At 40.2% G+C, this 20,941-nt stretch overlaps 1 protein-coding gene across 2 annotated transcripts in view; it reads left to right on the top strand.

Annotated features, from left to right (window-relative positions):
• The window catches only part of LOC135704618 (uncharacterized), a 238,954-nt gene that overhangs the window by 91,346 nt on the left and 126,667 nt on the right, over nt 1–20,941 (top strand). Inside the window, exon 1 of one of the 2 annotated variants that reach the window (XM_065226083.1) lies at nt 20,364–20,568. The exons of the other annotated variant lie outside the window; for it this stretch is intronic. The gene's annotated coding sequence lies outside the window, so the exon portion shown is untranslated. Of the gene's footprint in view, nt 1–20,363; nt 20,569–20,941 lie in introns of those variants that run through there. 2 annotated transcript variants of the gene reach the window in all.

Here is a 20,941-nt window from a genome sequence, read left to right as displayed (position 1 = left end):
AATTGTAGGCCATCCGGGACTAAGACTGTTAATTCAGCCGAACTTAATACCATCTTCACACGAACTAAGGTTGAGTGGGCAGTGAACCCTTCGAATCATTCAAATCTCCTGGAAAAGATACTATATTTCCTGCATTTCTTCAGAAAGGTGGAGAAGTACTAGGGGAATTTACGTATTCTCGGCAACGTAAGCAGCGACCTTCTTTCTATAGCCTTTTTCTCTATGGAACGCACACATATGCAGTATTGGTTTGTTTACAATCTTTTGCTGCCAGTTGCTCTAACAATTTCAGTCGAAAGAATTGTCAAAAACTGTTTTGAAACGCTTTTACAAAGCTCCAATCTTCTCTAGTGAGAGCGAGTATTGTCGGCAACCAGTTTTTCTTCGGCAACCGTTCCATTTGAACTGCATGTAAATCTGCTGTTCTATTATCGGCAACTCGAAATCAGCTACAATTTATAGTGCGTGTGTTTCATTTCAAGAAAACCCTGCTAGATTGCTTTTTCTCAGTGGTAAAAATATAGTCAAATTGAAGCTGAAAGCTTAAAGAATCGTTTGCAGGCATTCAGCGAAGTATTTTCGTAAGAAAATCCAGTGAAAATAGTGTTTCAATTTGGGTTGCCGAAAATAGTCTGTCATGCCGAAGCCGTCATTTCCCCTATATAACGAGTATATAAAATCAAAATATTTGCAAACGAGCCCTCTTAACAGGTCTCAATTTCCTTATCAATCAAACAAATCTACAGTCACAGCTTTACATAAACTAGTTACAAAAGTAGAAAATACTCTTGACAAAAAAGAAATTGCTTTCGTAGCAAAAAAAAAAAAAAAAAAGGGTACTCGGTCCAGTTCCTTTAACTTTAAATTTAAGACAGTAATAATGTATAACGCAAAGGATAACTCGGCTCTGTAAAGTTTATTCGATTGAGCCTGTACAAATAAAGTAATTATAAAAAAAAATCTATAAAAAAAAACTCAATGGAAAAAAAGGAACGTTGATCCTTGTATTATAATTTGGATTATAAAAATGCTGAATAATAGAGAAGTATCGGCTGACTTGGGAGAGTCATCAATAACAATAAATACCACTACGGGGTGTGCTCAAGGAGGTGTATTGTCACCCTTATTATTTATTTATTTTTATTTTTATTTATTTATTTTTATTTAATACATCCATCTGACAATAAGTCTTAATGAACCAGAAGCCATAACAAATACTAAATGTATCTGGAGTTAATAATACGTCTCTGGAATTGAGCAGCAGGTTCCCCAAACTCGAACAACTCTTCAACTGTAGAAAACGTGCGAATCATACTCGTAACAGGTTCATGTTGTCCAAAAGAAGAGCGGTGTGAGTCTTGACGCAATAGGAACGTTGAGCGTAGAAATCTGCTTGGCGCACGAAAGTTCAAGCAAGAGAGTAAGTGGGTAGAGTCAATTTCACCACTTAATAACTTCGCGACGAATGTTGCCTGTTGAATTTGTCGCCGTCGTTGTAACGTGTCCATGCTTAGCAAGCGACATCTCTCAGCATACGGAGGTAAGTTTAGTGGATCTCTCCAAGGAAGTTGTCTTAATGCTCGACGAATGAATGTTATGTTATGGTCACTTGTTGTTGATGATCTTCTCAATAAACTAGTGGAAGAAGGCTTAGAAGTTATCGTGTTTGGTCATAGTAGTTCATGGAAAATTTGATCACATCATCACAGATAGAATGCAATCTGCATTGAACTGCACATTTCAGTGGTGCCAAAATGAAGGGTTGAATATAAACCCATCGAAAACAGTTTTTGTCCCGTTCACTCGCAATTTGTCAATTAATGGATCTATTATAAAATACTCGTCAAACGTAAAGTATCTGGGAGTCAGTCTAGATAATAAACTTAATTGGAACTTACACTTAGAGCAGGTAATAATAAAAGCCACGAATGCTCTCTGGGTTGGTAAAAAAAACATTTGGAAAAAATTGGGGACTTAATCCTAAAATGATAATTGGATCTACACGGTTATTGTAAGACCTAGAATAGTATACGCTTCATTGGTTTGGTGGCCTAAAACAAAGTAAAGCGTGACCCAGAAAAAGCTAGAAAAATTTCAACGATTGCCTGCATGGCCATAACAGGAGCAATGCACAGCACACCATCAAAGACCATGGAAGCAGCTCTCAATATGCTCCCACTGCATCAATTCTTGCAAATGGAAGCTGGAAAGAGTGCACTAAGGCTTCGCAAAACACACGTCTATCTTGAAGGCAATCTTTCAGGGCACCTTAGTATACTGAAAGATTTTCTCATTAATCCATTAGTACTAATTCGACTGGATGAAAAAAAAGGTTAAACCTAGATATACCGTATAAAGTAGTTAATGCTAACCGCGAAATATGGGAATTAGGAGGGCCAATAATTCCACCAGGATCAATAATTTTCTACACAGATGGTTCAAAAATGAATTGTAGCACTGGAGCTGGGATCACGTTTAAATACCAATGGGAAGATGGACAACTGTTTTTCTTGCAGAAATTTACGCTATCTTAGAGTGTGCATATATTTGTCGAAAAAGGAATTATCGACACACGCGAATCTGCATATTTTCAGATAGCCAGGCAGCATTGAATGTACTACAATCTTTCACATGCCAATTAAAACTGGTGTGGGAATGCATACTACTTCTGAAGCAACTGGCAGTCAAAAACCAGGTTTATCTGTACTGGGAATCGAAGGAAACGAAAAAAAATGATTTACTCGCTAGACAAGGCTCAAGTGTCCAATTTATAGGACCAGAACCTTTCTGTGGGGTATCTAAATGTGTAATACAAATGGAAATGAAAAAATGGGAAGATAATATGATACAGTCAAATTGGGCTGTTACGAATACTTCAAGGCAATCCAAACAAAGGAATTACGGAAAAAATACTAAATTTAAATAAAAAAATCACCAAACATACTTATTGGGCTACTTACGGGACACTGTCCCGTTAGATATCATTTGAAAAAGATAAATCGAAGTCAAACACATATCTGTAGGTTTTGTGACTGTGAGACAGAGACCTCTCAACATCTGCGAATGTTGCGCACTATTCGTGCGCAGAAGACAATATTTCAACAAAAGCATACTAAGTCCTTCTGAGATTTGGTTAAAAAATCCCAAAATGGTGATTGAATTCATTCTAAGAATCATACCAGATTGGGGTACTCCGCATTATCAGGCAACAACGGCAGTTACCCTAAATGGTAACTCGTCGTCCTGAACAGATGTGATATTAAACAGGGGTATACCACAATAGATGCTTAATGGTCGCAGTGGTTCAAAACCTAGAAAAAAAGCCCCAGCCATAAGGTTCTCCACGACCTCAGAAACTTTCTTCATTTCTTCTACATTCTTCACCACTTTAGGTCGTTTTAGAAGGTGCTTCTTCATAATAGCCCAGTATTTTTCTATTGGGCGCAGTTCCGGAGTGTTTGGAGGGTTCAGATCTTTCGGCACGAATTCGACATCATTTGCCCTATACCACTCTAGCACGTCCGGCGTGTAGTGGCATGATACCAAATCCGGCCAGAAGATCGTCGGATCGTCGTGAGCCTTCAGGAGAGGGAGAAGCCGCTTTTCCAAATACACCTGTGTCCATCCATGGTGCTTGCGGCAACGAAAGGTGTACTCCACTTTCCGCAAGTACAAATCGCTTGCCAAATTAAGAACTTCTTGGCGAACTTCGACATCTTCTGTGTCCGGAGGTTCTCGGGAACATCACACTTATCCTTGGCAGTCACTTACGGGTTTCCTGGAGTCTGGTTGAAGTCCGCCTTCACATATGTCTCGTCATCCATTACGCAGCAGTGTGGTTTCGTTAACTTCTGGACGTACAACTTCCGGACACGGCTCTTTGTGACCGTCACGGTTTGGGGACTTGTGAACCTAAAGACGAACGTAGTCCAGCTCCAGTTTTGGTATTCTGCACGAAAGTTTTGCTCACATGCAACTTTTTAGCCACATCTCGAACTGAGGCGTTTGATTTCCGTTAAAAGAACCCCACCCACTCGTTTGTGATCGTTTTCGTTGACCTGACGGCTTTTTTTTCCGGATCTTCACTTCCGATCAACAGTCAGACGTTCTTCGAACCATTTTATGATACCAGACACCGTGGAATTCGCGATTCCCAACTTTTTTTTTCCGATGACACGATGCGACAGATCCTTACTTCGTCGCCATTTTGAAAACTTTTGTGCGTCTGATGAAATCAACTCACAGAGTGTAAACAATACACTTCAAACTATGTCTACGCAAAATTTCAATTAATTTTACCCTACGGATCAAAAGTTAGAGCGAATCCGCATAGATGTAAACACTACATTAACCGCTGATTTGATCCTGCTTGCTGCAGGACCTAGTATCACGCCGTCCGAAGCGGTAATGAGCAGAGGTATAGGCAGCAGCGCTGTTTTACCTATATCTTTTCAGGTTCAAGCAGAATGATCTGCAACCAAATGGTACTCGAAAATGATGACTGGATTTGGGGAAAACGTTTATTTCATGAAAACAGTGATAAAATTATCATTTGTACATTATTCAAAAGTTTTTTAATGAAACATTTGAAAAGTATTTATTTCAGCCGTTTTGTAAAGTAATATCCTATCGTTTGGCGTATTTTGATTTTAATTTAATCTATAAATGACAAAGTTACAAGCGTTCAAAACCTAACACTATTTCACCATACATATTTTTTGATTTGCAACTCAGCATAGATGAATTTTGATGCCATTCGTAATTATAGTATGCTATCGTCGATATAGACATATTTAAAACATTTCTGTATTTACTCCAAAAATTGTATTTTTTTTATTTAAGTGTGCCATTCGATTACTTATGGCTTGAAACGGATCATTATCGAGAAATCGTTAAAAACTTTCCAAGTGAATTGCAAGTGGCGCCAAGAGTGTAAAAAAAAGCCGTGTAAATTAAAAACCTCATGTCAACTTTTCAGTATCCACAAGACGCAGAAAAAAATCATTTTTTTTATGATTTCAAGACTTTAGCAAATGTGTTGCCACGAAGAGATTGTAATATTTCATTTATTTAGACTCTGGAACTGAAATATTTGAAATGCCAGACTTTTAAACATTTCTAGCTTAAAATAAATAGAATGTCTTTTTTAATCTTTGACTTAAACAAAGTATGTCATGTCTTCAAATCTGGCATCTCTGATAACCACGGCATATCACCATTTTTGACAGTTCAACATGGAAACAACATGAAGAAATCACTAGGCTGAATAATCTTTTCTTCTCAATTCCACGGTAAAAACACTTTTTTTCAAGTTATTGGTGATGCATGCTGCTAGGTTACACTAAAATGGGATTTATTTTCAACCAGAGTTCCAGAAATCCTGACTATTCGTCACTAATTTTGCCATGTAATCATGAATCATTTCAAATAATAATTGTCAACAAGCTTCTCACGATATTTGTTCAAACATGATGTTTCACATGTCCGACTATTTTCTTGTTTTTTTTTTGCAAGTTTGTAACCCGGCAAAGCAATACCTCGTTACAATGGTGTACAAATTTACACACGCAAAATTCAATTTACACGCCCCAGAAAGCGAATAAAAGTGATTCTCCTCGCAGCGAAGTATCCATCATCACCTTCGAAACCTAGATTAGGCAAATGGCACACATTTATGAAGAGATCGCATACAATAGATGTAGTGTGTGCCAATCGTTTTGGTTCACTGTTTGCCCAATCATCGTCCCCCCCCCCTCCGCCTTTCCTCCGAAAAAAAGAGCGCCACCCAACAGTCAGTGAGTGAATGATGCAATTCATCAAATTATGCCCATGCAAATGCTAGACCCTAGCCCGTGAGCGACGAGCTGGGAATTTTCCATTGCCGAGGAGACGCACTACTGGTCACATTCCATCGATATCATGATCAATGAGAGCTCGGCGGTCCCAATATTTGGACAACATTGGTTCAAACAGTGCAAAAGTTCCGGGCAAATAAATTCTTCCACTCCGTTTTATCGAGAAGTAGCACGTCGACCTGAGTCAGAGCAACACTACGATGGCAATCATCGCAATAAATATTTTTTTCTCAGCACACTTCGGCCGGTGTCGGAACGCAAACAAAACAAGAAATACCTTTTTGTGCGACTCTGCACGCACGCATACTGCGATCACGTCTATTTCTCTTTTGTAAAGCTCCGTCGTCAATGCATAAATCTTAATGGTTGAATCCCCTCAGTAAGCCTACTCAAACGATCGTTGGTTTCTTGTTCTGTTTGCTCTAGCAGCGTGCAAGAAATTCCACATCGTCTCTCTTGGGCACGATCTTTTCTACGAGATCCGTCTGTCTGTAGCCGTGCTAATACACACAACAACAAAGCATTCATACAAATGTACATACAAAGGTAAACACAGAAAGTACACTTACATTGGCCGTATGTTTCTTTCAAATGGTGTTTACTTGGGAGGTACATTTCCGATGAAATGGCAGAGAGTGTGAAAATATCTTTATAAACAACCACCAGAGGCTTCCTGAAGCAAGTAGGTACCTCAGATGCACGAGAAATGCGACGGAATCGCAATTGAGCAATTAAACGCCGAGGGTGAATGACTGTCTACGATTTTGATGCATCACATCGGATTTACTTGTTATGTTCTGCTTGAAATGGTTGTATTTGTGATTACGTGGGAACACTTGTTCATGGTTTTAAAAGTTTATTTTTTTGAGAAATCTGCTTTGACAATATCGATGTTGAGAATTAAATCTTTCGGATTAGCAAAATTTCCAGGAACCAATTTCTCTCTTAGTGCACAAATCGATACTTTACACCGATACAAAAATGCCTTTAAGCTATTGCTACGTAGTTCCATTGCATACTCTACGCCAGCGTTTCTCAATGTAAGGGTCGTAACTCACAAATTGACAAAACCACGACTAAATTGAATATCTCGGCTGACAAACGGTTTCAGTCAACATGATTCGCTATTATTATTATTATTATTATTATTATTATTATTATTCATCCGACAAACCACGGTCTACATGAATTAACTTACACTAGGCACCCTTAACACTATAGCATTGATCGAAGTCGTTGCATGAAAACATTGAAATCAAATAGATAAAAAAAAAAAAAAAAAAAAAAGCCAGTGTTCACTCGGCTGTCGACAAAAGCAGGCCACTCTCGATGTATGCTACGCGATCGTCTGTTTTCTCGGCAGCAACCATTGTGTGGTCCTCCTCATTGTTCTTCATCAGCAGTTCTTTCGGTCGATGCGTCGTCGACTTTGGAAAGCAACTGTTTCGTGATGAGTGTGTGAGTGCTGACCACGTTTTGCGTCCATTGCTGCAATGGACGCGCTCTGACCCTCGTTGGCGTACAACAATTTGCCATACAATGAAACCACTGGAAGCGGCTCCAGTTCTGATGGAGGGGGCTTTTTGGATAGCGGAAGATAAAGTGTTTATTGTGTTGTACCTTTTGACTGTAGTTTTAAGATGTATTGTATAGTGACCAAGAATCCTCGGCTCTGTAAAGTTAATTCGGTTGAGCCTTATCAAATAAATTAATAAACAAAAAAAAAATAGATAAAAAAAACTTGGTTGAATTCAACACACATTGCCCTAATAGGTTTATTCTGAGCATAATCGGTCCTCTGAAAGTTAAGCCTCAAGATCTGTCGTTGACGGAGTTGTCTGGGTGTAATACCAAGGTTTATTCGAGAGAGAATGTAGGGAGCGTCAATTTCTCCTAACAGCAGCTTCGCAACAAATACTGCTTTCTGTTGGCTTCGCCTGCTTTCCAGAGTTGTCATTCCTAGCAGGCGACAGCGACTCTCGTACGGTGGTAAATCGTTTGGGTTATTCCAAGGTAGGAACCGGAGCGCGTATCTTACGAATCGTGATTGAACTGCTTCTATCATTTTTATCCAGACCTCGTGGTGAGGACACGACAGAAGCAGATTCTAGCCCGGAACGTACAAGGGAGTAGTACAGTGATCGGAAGCAGTACGGGTCGCGAAACTCTTTCAAAATGCGGATGATGAATCCCAGATTTCTGTTAGCCCTAGCGATGATGTTGGAGTAATGATCCCGAAACGTCATTTTGCAATCAAGCTCCACTCCAAGATCCCTCATGCTTGTGACTCTTTCCAATGCTTCTCCACGAATCGTGTATGGCCAGCAGATTGGAGATTTATTGCGGGTGAAAGATATCACGGCACATTTTTTCACACTTATAACGAGATGATTCCTGTCACACCAGCCTTCGAAGAGATCAATATACTGTTGAAGCTTCTGGCAGTCTTCTATAGATCGTATTATCAAGTACAATTTTAGATCATCTGCATACAAGATTTTACACCCGTCTGGTAGGAGAGAGCAGACATCGTTGAAAAACAGGGAAAATAACAGTGGTCCAAGATTGCTTTCTTGTGGAACTCCTGAGCTGTTGCTGAAAGTGTGCGACTCAAAAGTGCCAAGTTTCACGCAAAGACAAGGTAAGATTCCATCCATTTGACAAACCGAGTTTCAACTCCTAAACGTTCGAGTTTTGCGAGCAGGATTCGGTTATTGACACGATCGAATGCGGCTTTTAAGTCCGTATAAATGATGACCATCGTGCATACTTAGAAGGCAGCTAGATGTGAACTGAATCAAGTTAGTGGCAGTGGTTCTCCCTGGAAAAAAAACCATGTTGATCCGGGGATATGTACATTAGAGTGATGCAAAATTTGAAATTTTCGCTCCACAATACTTAAACGATTCCATATCGTATCCTGACTACCCTCTCAAAATTTGAACCCATTTGGTGAGAAACTGAGATGGCACAAACCATTTGAAGTTTGTATGGGAATTACTATTGTAAAACCAAGATTTTTGTTCATGTCTATCTAATAATTCACCATATCGGTCTGCTTCAAAAGCTTTCAACTTTACTTGTAGGAAATTTTCCCAGCTACAACTTTGCTGAAGACCACTTTTTGATTAAATGCAAGGATCGAAAGTTATCAATGGTTCAATGCACTGATGTCTTATGATCATGCTCAATCAACTGCTCAGCAGGCAACATTGGTGTTTCTGGGGCTTTGAATAGGACACAAAAATCATGGCTACTATGTCACACTACAAAATACAGTGTTGCCCACAGAGCAGCTGCTTAATCATGTCATAAGTTTACCAATCTCTTAAATAATGAATAACTTTTTCCTGTCTCGTTTTATATAGAAATGAACTTCAGCAAAGTTGTAGCTGAGAATATTTTCTATAAGAGTGGCTATCGAACTGTTTTGTAGCTTAATATGGAAAAAGACTAGAAGGCAATGAACAAAAAGTTGGAATTTCCCATAGTAATTTACATGTAAACTTCAAATAGCTTGTGCGAAGCCTGTTTCTAACCAAATAAGCTGTAACTTTGGGAGGCTATTCAGGACCCGATTTGAAACCATTTAAGCACTGTGGAGTGAAAAAGTCAAATTTTGCATCAGTCTAATGTACATCTTAGCAGCACGAATTAGCATGTTGTACACCAGTATCTCCAACAGCTTCGACCCAGCACACAATGATGTTACTCCACGGTAATTTGCGATATCTCTTTTGTCTCCTTTTTTGAACGTCGGGAACATTATCGAATCCTTCCATCGGGAAATACAGAGTCTGAAAGTGATTTATTGCAGATAAATCTCAAGGGCCCACAGACATTCTCAGCACATTTTTTCAGAACGGTAGCAGGAATTCCATCTGGTCCAGCTGACAGCGAAGGCTTCATTTTCCTCAGAGCTGTGAGCACATCCGTATCTGCGATGTCACCTACGCGGAAGTTGAGAGCATTCGCTGGAACATCCGAAAGAGCAATTCTTATTTGATCTTCGTCCACCATACGTTCGTCAAATACGCTTGCAAAGTTTTCAGCGAACAGGTTACATATACCATCAATAGAGTCAGAGGATTCGTCTCCCAGGAACATGTTCGTTGGAAGGCCATTTTCCTTTCTTTTGTTGTTAACAAACGTCCAGAATCTTTTCGGGTTTTCTTTGAGATCTGATTGAAGCCGACGAACATGTCTAGCATACAAAAAGCGATTATACTTTTTGTATCTGTTACTAGCAACACAGAAATTTCTCTTGGAGAAGGGGTTCTTGTCCCTCGAGTATTTCCTCAGTGCTGCTGCTCTCTCACGTTTGAGTTGTCGGAGATGGCTATTTGACCATAGTGGTGATGGGCGAGAACGTGGTGGAGGGACATGTTCACGGAACAACTGGTGCAAGGTGATGGTGAACACATCAACTGCTTCATTAACGTCAACAGACTCATACAGTCGAGACCAGTCGATGGAAGAGAGAGCCAGATTCAGAGCGACAAAGTCAGTTTTACTGAAGTTGAACTCTCTGTCGTCGTTTAGTTCTTCAAACCTGGTGGGCGGAGAACACTGTAGTAGAACTTGGAATGGCGGATGTAATTGATCCACGCTTGTTAGTGGTTCAGGGGGCTCAGAGACGTCACATAATGGTCTGGTGTCTGCGTTAACGAACAAAAGGTCTAAGGTTTCGTTTCCTACATTTTTGATCGAAATCAACTGCTTTAAACAAAGTACTCCCCCTTATTCTGCGAGTCACGTGACTCTCTGTCACCGGTGAGGTGACAATTGTCACCTCACCGGTGAGAGAGAGTCACGTGACTCGCAGAATAGGGGGGACTGTCATTCCGTCAAGTAGAGCAATACTGGATTGTGGAAACGAAGATTCGTGGGGATCCGTAAGGGCAAATCTATCCGGCGTTGGGTACCATACAAGTGAAGGTTGATTAAAATCTCCAAATACCATTTGCAAATCCAGCTCTTGAGCCGAGTTTAGAACTCTATCAGCTGATTCAACGAACTTACTAATAATGTTCACGTTGCCTGCCAGATCAGGAGGAATGTAAGCGGACCCTACGTAAATATGTCTAGCTCCTGCATCTATAACTACCCAAATCTGTTCTATATCTGCATCCACTGCGACAGAACAAATGCTGGAGCTCAATCGAGTATGCACAGCTACTGGTACCCCACCACCTCTTGTCTTACCAGATCGTATGGGATCGCGATCCTTACGGTACACTTGACACTGTGGCCCAAAGATTTGAGGCGATGAGATCTCGTTGTTTAACCAGGTTTCTGTGAGAACAACGATGTCGTACTCCATCTCCGAGACAGCGAGAAAGAAGTCTTCTATTTTGGTTCTGAGGCCCCTAACGTTCTGGTAGTAGAAGCTTACGATGTTGTCGGTACGAATAACACAGCGTGGGCGACCAGTTTCGTGGGTTTCGACGTCGCAGGTGGTAGTAGTAGACTGAAGCAAAGAGATGGTGGACTCTTCTCGGACAGGCTGAAATAGGTGGTTACTATTCAGAGATTGTGCAGTATCCTTTCCGGCTTCGGTGGGACATATACCTCTGTTTAGCTTACCTGGTGAAACAGGAAGTGCAACCGAGTGATATGCACAAAAATCCCCAGTGCCGAAAGGCGCGGTGTTTACAGTGATGTTGATATCTTCAATGTCATCAGAGGGCGTTGTGTTAGCAGAGGTTTGTACTGAGTCGACAGCGGGCTGGAACGTGGGAACAATATTCAATTTCGTGATAGCATCTTGCCCGGCTTCGGCGAGACATATACCACTGTTTGCCTTACCTGGAAGAACAGGGAAGGCCGCTCCTGAGTGGTTGACGTATTATACACACAGCAACATTTCACCTCAACACGTGTTTACTAATACTAATACTCAGTGGCGTTTCCTTAAGCTCAATCTACCTGTGCACCAACTCTCAAAACATAAACAATTATCAAAATATTGATAATTGTTTATGTTTTGAGAGTCTATCGATATCGAGTAAATTAGAAGAAGTATGAATATGGCATTAAATCTAGTTTTGAAAGTTGGTGCTCAGGTAAAAAGTGAGGTTACGGGACACCACTGCTAATACTAACACGTGTTTACTATAACGAATCGATTTCGACAATTTTTGAAAAATTGAGTTTTTCGTCGATTTTACACATGTGTAACTCCTTACTATAGATTAAAAAAAAACCATCTGTATTCAATATTGGCGGGTCGCGAGCTTCTAGAATCCCTCAAAGTGGTTTGCAATAAAAAAAAAGTTTGAGAACCACTGGTCTAGGCAGTAGCGGTGGATACGCTTGACCGGGCAGCTAGAATGTGCAAATATGCCAACCATGCCTCTGGTGTTATTTTTCCACAACTTCTTCACATTTTAGTGCGGCGCTGTTGATTCACGGGCAAACAGCTGTTATTCATCACGTGTAAAGCTTGCACGCGTCTTCGATGAGTACCTCCACCTGTAACTACTATATCCTTATCGTCTTATCCGACCCATGCACCCGAACAAACAACGTTTGCTTGCTCTGTGTTAACGAGTGTATCTGCGCGGTAGAGTGAACTTAAAGATAACTATTTACCTACTATACTATTACTCGAAGCCCCTATTTGTCAACTGGTTAACTATCCAACGCATCTACGTCGAAGCTAGACAGTCGTTTGTCGAATTTTAATCAACGAAAATTGGATTAATAAAAACGACATGCGTGTGTCGATAAACAATCTCCCGTGGAAGCTCCCGTGCCGAATGGACGAGAAATACACGTGTGGAGAATGGAAAAGCCAAATACTTTGTCGTGTTTACATTCCAACTTAATTGGCTGGAATCGCGTGTTTGTGTGGCAAACTGGTGATGACTATGTATATGACCCGTGCCCATCCAATAGCGTTCTACCGAGTCAACAAGTGATTATTGGGTTATAAAACTGTCTTCCGGTGTGGTGTGGTTTGAACCATTGCGTGTAATGATGGTTCGGATGAAATCTGACCGGAATCTTAGTACCTATATTTTTAAATTGTTAGTTCCCAATCGAACCATTTCAACGAAATCTTTTATAAAGAGCATCTGGGGGGTGGGTTTGAGTAATATCGTTTCAATTACACTTTAATTGCTTATGTTTTGGAAGATATGCATATTTTGTCTGGCCCTACAACCTGCCTCATCTCCACTGCTCTGTTTAGAGTCTAGATCAGCATTATTAGCGGTTATATTGAGTGTCCATTTCCAAACTGGTCATAACCGGAGAGTGTCTAGGATCCTGTATAAAGAAGGAAAAAAGGCCAGGGTTGCTTCCACTCACTTGCTATAAAAACATATTTTTCGGAATTATGCAATCATTAGATGATAAAATGATATGTTGTACTTGTAAGTAACGAGAAGAGGGTTTAAAGAATGTGTTTGACTCATAAAACCTGTCAATTTTGCTTTCAGAGCGTCACAATAAGCGATCTTATGATTCGTGAGCGTTCACTCAGATTGAGCACTCACGAGTCGTAAAATCGCTTATTGTGACGCACTGAAAGCAATATTGACAGATTTTATGTGTCAAACACATACTTCAAGTCCTCATCTTGTAACTTACAAGTACTAATTAGTATTATACTGTATCATGATTTCAAAATTCAGAAAAACATTTTTTTATAGCAAGTGAGTGGAAGTAACCCTGAAAAGGACTATTAATTTCCGACTATCTAATTCCGCTACCTTAATTGCTTATCCTTGACGCGTATTTCATCTAAGAATGTGCAGCCTTCTTCAGTGTCTTTCGACTGCTTTCCTAATTCCATACTTAAAAGCATTCATGATTCTTAAACATGTCATAAATGTTATACTTAAATAAAAAAAAATTGGACTTAGAAACCAATTCAAAATCCTGAGCATGAGCATGAGCATGATTGACCGCCCACAGTTGCTACTCTGTTATTGCCAGACCAGCAGTAATTACACAGAGAACCAATAGACGATGCTTGGGACTAGCAATCATCCTCAATGTGTAAACTGGTGATCTCGAATTAGGCAATACCAGCGCCAGCCGCGCCTGAACGCAGGTCAAGAAAGGGATGGGTAGGAATGTGTTGACGTGACACTCGCTTTGATGGAAGCCGAGGAGTCCTCTGCACTTCCACGAGGAATCACAGGGATGTTGGGTAAGAGGATTGGGTTAGCAGCAGGGTTCGTTTTGGTAAACGATAAGCTGAATTGATGTCCTAACAATCGTATAACGCGAAGGAGCTTGGGATTGAACCCACGGTCTTCTGCTCAGTAAGCAAAAACGTTTGCCACTAGGCAGACGAGCTCCTTTTTAATCATTGGCGAATCTTGAATGTGGATGGGCTTGAGATTAGACTCATGATGTTCTGCTCAGTAAGCAAAAACGGTTGCTCTAAGGCCACCGAGCCTCTCATATCACATTATAACGTTACTCAAGTTTTTATAACTATTCAAACCCGGCACCGACGACAGCGAAAAGTTTTACAAAATACACGATAAACAAGCGATCTTACCATGCATTTTTAATGTGAAAGGATCTGGGACCGCGTTTTTCTCCTCAGTATGCAACCGATGATCTTTGAAATCCTAAAACTAAAAGCTACGAAAGAGTACTTAGGCCTTCATTAAGATCCACTTTCACGCAACGTTCAATGTTTCGATTTTCTCTTTACGCATGGTTCAAACAATCATAACAAACTATGACCGACTTGACGATTGTTTAAGACCTGGTTAAACAAGCTATTCAAATGAAATTACGTTCTCGAATTTCACTTGGAATGTAATGAACAAATACGCGATAATTCATATTTTCAGCGGTTGATGTTTAATTTTAAATATACTAACGGTACTGCCTACGACTACGACGGCGATAACGACAGCGACTACGACGGTGCCTACGACAACGACAACAGAGAATTTGTAACTTACCATTTGTCTAGGATAAACACCTTTGCCTGGCACCTCCACTGGTTCTTCATGTCCGCTATCTGTCACTGTTTGCAAAATATCTAATAGCAATTACCTTTGTTGTAATACTTCCTGTGCCATGGTCATCTGGGAGGAGGGTCGCATCTAGTGCTTTCCCCAAGAACCGTTCACGGCCACCAGCTACCGCCCGTCCAGTCTTGGGCGTATACAGGCACACTTACGCTAGTTACAAAAAAAAAACACACCCGTGCAAAGAAACGGATCCAATAAACGTCACTCTTGCGAAAGCACACCCGTCGTCGTCGAACGGCAAAAAAAGGAATCGGTGGGCAATTTTGTGATACGGATTTCCAAAATCAAACGGGAATGCACGAATTTCACCACACCCAACTGCGAAACACGTTCAGAAGCACTTATGGTATACTTTCGTTCGAAAACACTTATTTTTTTCAAAAATAGTTGCGAGTGAACCAACATCATCACCGCGTAAATAAACTCTTAATTGCCTATCCTTGACGCGTATTTCATCTAAGAATGTGCACCCTTCTTCAGTGTCTTTCGACTGCTTTCCTAATTCCATACTTAAAAGCATTCATGATTCTTAAACATGCCATAAATTCTATACTTAAATGAAAAAAATTGGACTTAGAAACCAATTCAAAATCCTGGATAGAAGACTACAGATTTTTGGGATTGACGCATTTTGAAAGATTCTTAGATTTGTATAGATTGTACAAGATTTATTTATCAGGACACACCAAATCAAAATACAGTAATGACCCGATTTTGTCAGCCTCTCCTCGCATCTAATTTTTATCTTTCAAAAATTTCACATAACAGTAATTCCAAATCTTTCTCATTCATCTCCAATATGGATGTTTTAGATGAAGAAATAAGAGCACTGCATGGGCTTTGCAGGACATTAGAGAAGATTTTCAAAAGCTGGGCTGACAAAATCGGGTCATTCTTTTTTTTTCCTTGGTTTGTTTTCCGTACTACCGACGCCAGGGAGGCAGCTCCCACACCTGGACCCTACCTATCGACCCATCACTACTCATGAACCGGAGACCAACGGCTTTACTTCCCTTCCGAAGCGGGTCATTACTGTACAATGACCATAACTCCAGAACAGTTTGGAAGCAATTAATATTTGATCACGCTGATACTCAGACATGGGAATTGTCGCGTTTGTCATTGATAAGATATATTTAAAGATGGTCATCCTGGAAAATTCTCGCCAAACAACAATTTCTTGTCGCACGACAAGATCACCACGACAAAATCAAGAATTCATCCATTCGCGACTATTTATTCTAGTCGTATGTCACTCATACTGTTCCCTGTGACAAAGTACTATAGGTCACACTATCGGCTCTGAGCTCAACACAACTTTATACCCCACAGCAAACTCTCTTCTTTCGTTAGCAAACCAAATGTAAAATGTCCTTTTGTCCCTTCAATAGGGTATTCTTGGAATCGGAATGACGTCTAAAACTTGTAAATCGCTGTCCGACACCATTTTGAAATCCAAGATGGTGGCTGCCGGTTTCAGAAAAAGTGGGAAATACTGTCAAATACCCTTCAATATTTATATTTTCGGAATCAAGGTGACGTCTAGAGACCATAAATCGATGTCCGACGCCATCTTGAAATCCAAGATGATGGTTTTCAGTTCCAGAAAAAGAGAGAAATACTGTCAAATACCCTTCAATATGAGTATTTTTGGGAATGAAATGACGTCTAGAGACCGGATATCGAAATCGGAATGACGTCTAGAAACAGAAAAAGAATGTCTTGAAATCCAAGATGGCAGCTACAGGATACAGGAAAAGTTGGAAATACTGTGAAATACTCATCAATGTGGGTATTTTCGAATTCACTGTCCGATTACATGTTGAATTCCAAGATGGCAGCTTCTGGTTACAGATAAACTGGATAGTACTGTTAAATACCCCCACAATATGGGTATTTTTGAAATGGGAACGATATATAGTGGCTCAAAATCGATGTCCGGCGAAATTTTGGAATCTAACATGGCAGTCCTCTGCTTTTTATAAAACTGTCAAATACCCTACAATAGACGCAAAATTGATGGCTGACTCCATTCCGGCATTGTTTTCCTGGATCTGAGAGCCACCATATTGGATTCCAAAATGGTGTCAGACGTATATTTTCGGGATGTACACGTCGAACACGTTCCGAAAATACCCACATTGTAGGATATTTGACAGTTTTTTTCAGAATCTGAGAGCTGCCATTTTGAATTACAAAATGGCATCAGAAATAGATTCTCGGCATCTACCCGTCAACCCCGTTCCGAAAATACTCTCCCTTTTTATGGCACAGACCTGTTGGTCCATATTACCGAAAATACTCATATTGTAGGGTATTTGACAGATCATCTGAAAACAATGGCCGCCATCTTGATTCAAGCTACTTCGAGTCAGAGGTGAAATCCCGTCAAAACAACACAATTCCAGTTATGTCTCGACCAGTGGCAGTTTTGTCGCGATAGAATGGAAAAATGACATGACAGACTTTTTTCGTCAATAACCATGTCAACAGTGTCCGTCAATCTTGTCGTCTGACGTACGTGAAAACGTCACGCGATGACCAAATGGGAGAAAGACAAGAATAGAAAATGTTTCGTCGAGAGACAGCCCAGTAGATCAGTCTTTCAAGTAGAAGTTTGTTGCATCGTGCTTGTCAGATGAACGTTGACTTTTTTGTCTTTGTTAAGTAGTTTATCGTCATGAGGTTGACAATTAATCATTTTGTTTTACAATTTTCCACAGAAACGGCGCTGTTCCGCTGGTAGAAAGTGATAAAAATCCCCATATATAAATTGAGGGAAGTGGGAATAATTCGCTTTGGGTGCATATTCAGGTCAAAAAAAGTGAACGACAACCTAAACTTTGTCCTTCAGTTTTTTCCCGGAAATTTTTGTTAAACAAGCTACAATTAAATAAAAATGATTTTTCCCCATACAGTTTTACCTGCTTTACTACCAGTTCCCAGAGAGCCAAAAAAATCAAATTTGAGAGAGAAAATTTGCTCTCACGACCTCAATCTCTCAACATGCCATGTATTTTGTTGACACTCGATTTGCGATTTCCCTTTCACAGATTACAAAATAGAGTACCTGAAACTACGAAACATGTCTGGTACCTCTATATATGCATTTACTTTAACATTTGAAATCCCTCCTTTTTTACATATTCTGCGCAAAAGATACTTTATGCCCCGCCCCATACATAAAATTCGGCGGTAAATTCTGTGAGGGGCGAGCTATTTTGTGTGCAGAATGTGTAAAAAAGGAGGGACTTCGAATAATAATCTAAATGCATATATAGAGGTACCAGACATGTTTTGCACTGCAGTGTCCTCTGTGGAAAACAGATTGTGTGTAGTTTCCGATAGATGTCACCGCAAACAACAGCAGTGATATCTGATGGAATATGAATGCAGAAGCTTGACAAAATGATTAATTCCGAAGCCTGGTACTGGTATTAGACAAATGTTCAAGATCGCAGATTTGGGAAAACACATTTTAATTCCAGGCAAACAAAAAATCTCAAAATCTCGAACGCAATTTACAAAATCATCGACATTGAAATATCCAATTAGAAATGTCCTCATGGGAAAAATCGTTTCATTTGACATTTACTACTCACTCGCACGCATACAACATCAGAAACGAGCAGTAGCTTATGCAAACCGCACGCGGCGATTGAATAAACACCGTACAGTTAGACCGGAGGGAATTCGAAGCGCTTTCGCAGTAAATCGGTGATAATTTTCAAACAAGCAACAGTTACACATTCGTGCAACTTTCAATAGTGACCTTTTGAAAATTGATAAAGTGTTGATTTTAGCAGATTCGTATATGTTATTCCAATAGTTTGGCTCGTTTAGAATTAATATCCATCCGCTATGGATAGAGCTATAAGTGGTCAAAACCTGACCACTTTTCGTAGCGCGGTCGATTTTGGTTTTTTGAAATTGCACCCGCAATAAGTTGCCGAAAGACGTAATCCTACGTCAAGACTGTATATGTTTTTGTATTAGTCGGCGTTGGTTGACGAAATAAATAAATAAATGAAATTCGTTGGACCTTTAGAACCCGTAAGGAACTTTTGGGAATGCTGTGCTAACTTCTCCAAGAAATCTATTTCTTCCGGAATGTTTAGCCAACTTTTCCTTGAAGTTTATTTCGACTGTTCCGAAAACCATCTGACTTCCAACTATTTTCAGAAGTTTCTTGCAATCTACCTTAAGAAGTTTCTTCCAGCGTCTCCAGGAAGCTCCTTCCGTCTTCCCCAGGAAGTTCAATTAAACTTCAATTACCGAATGTATCAATATAATTCTCTCAGAAGTTTCTTTCGTCTTCCTCTGGAAGTTTCTCCATAAACCATCCTCCGTAGATTGTTTTTCCATATGCATCATATGGCTTCCCCTAGAAATGGCTACTTCTGGAATTTGTTTACGATTTTCTCCGAAAGTTTAGTTAAGTTTTCGCCAGTTTTTTTCTTAATTTTAATCTTGGAAGTTCCCTGGATTTTTAGAACTTTCATTAAACTTTCTCCAGAAGAGATTCTTTATCCTTTCTTTGGAAGTTTTGTCGGCTCTTGATAACCAATACAACCTGTTACAGCACTACTGTATTGGACAAATTTCAGAAAATGTCTTCCCTTAGCTGTAGCAGAATCGATCATCGCAGTTAGACCCTTATGCATGCTCACTGTTGATTTGATACCGATAAACTTGAAAACAATCTGACAACGCCGCTTCACTTTATTTAAGACTACACTGAAAAAAGTTTTCATATATTTTCAATTAGAAACGCTCCTAATATTGTCTTATATCTAGGTATCGGAATATTTATGGAGGCGCATTGTAGTCCAAATGATGTTAAAACAAAAGAACTACTCGGTCCACGTTATCGCTTTCCTTTTGAAAGCCGTCCCACCACATTTCGAAAAGGGTTCTAACCTTGAATAGTTTCTCCTGCGCGATGGGTGGTGTAATAATCGCATCGAAATAGGATTATCTTTATGTCCGGATGGAGTAGGTAGATAGGCAAAGGTCGACCTTTTCCCCCAATCAATTGTGAAACAAAGAGAAACTTTTCGTTAGTAGGGCAAACGCTCCTTTAGTTGCGGTACGTTAGAGGCGTTAGGTTCCTATAATCCATAACGCCCTATACCGGTGAGATTGCCACAGCTTCCCCTGTGCATCGGCAAATCAATTCTAAACACCGGCCGGCAGTTAGTTGTTAAAGGACCACAGAATGTGAGATTTTTTTTAACACCATTTCACAGCAAATCTCCTCCTCCGATAGCAGCCAGAGAGGGAGGGGGTAGGTGATAATGAAAGTGTTTGCTGTTTTGAATGACGCTGATAGCGCGACACGTGAACCGGTAGGTGTAGATTCCAATGGTGGTGGTGGTGCTGGTCGACCCAGTGCTGATAACGTTCCTTGTTATCTGTGTTGGTGTCTGTCCCGACCTCGAGTCTGCTTAGCACATTGAGCTCCGGAGACAAAACATCAGTCAAGTCTGGCACCCCGGGGCAGTCAGAGCAGCATCAGTCATTGCATCGCTCGGTTCGGTATTTGAAGTTCATGGTCACACAATTCTTACTTGGCTGCGGGTTGTGAGTGTTCTCGTGGAAATTATTTTCGCACGTCATTTTTCGATTTTGTGCTGTTTCGGTCGTTGTTTGACAAAGAATTATTATGCACACTGCACAGTGATAAGAAAGCTGAAATGATGGGAAATGTAAGTATTGCGGTTTATGGTCGTTATGGACGTTTCGTTCGACGACGGTGGGAAAGAAGCGAATGTTGTTTGTTTGCAGTGAGATAGCAGATTGCAAACCATAGCCGTATAACTATGCAAGATATTTAAGTTGTTGTTTATTCAGTGCTGGAATATTGCTTATCATTATCATAAGACAAACGTTGGTGATTTATAGCTGTGTACACTTGTACTGGAAATTACCATATCGTTGTCAACCAAAGATGGGGTAATAAGGAGCCTGTGAACGAGTTACTATTGTTTGTTCTTACTGGATACTTGATACCTGTTGGGTTGCGAATCCGGTTCGTTGAATCTACGCCGATCGATGATTTATTTTCTATTGGACTCTGTC

This window comes from Ochlerotatus camptorhynchus, unplaced genomic scaffold (assembly GCF_037179485.1).
Source record: "Ochlerotatus camptorhynchus isolate MF236.1 unplaced genomic scaffold, CSIRO-AGI_Acam_v1.1 ptg000244l, whole genome shotgun sequence".
Taxonomy (NCBI): domain Eukaryota; kingdom Metazoa; phylum Arthropoda; class Insecta; order Diptera; family Culicidae; genus Ochlerotatus; species Ochlerotatus camptorhynchus.
This window is presented reverse-complemented; position numbering and strand designations above follow the sequence as displayed.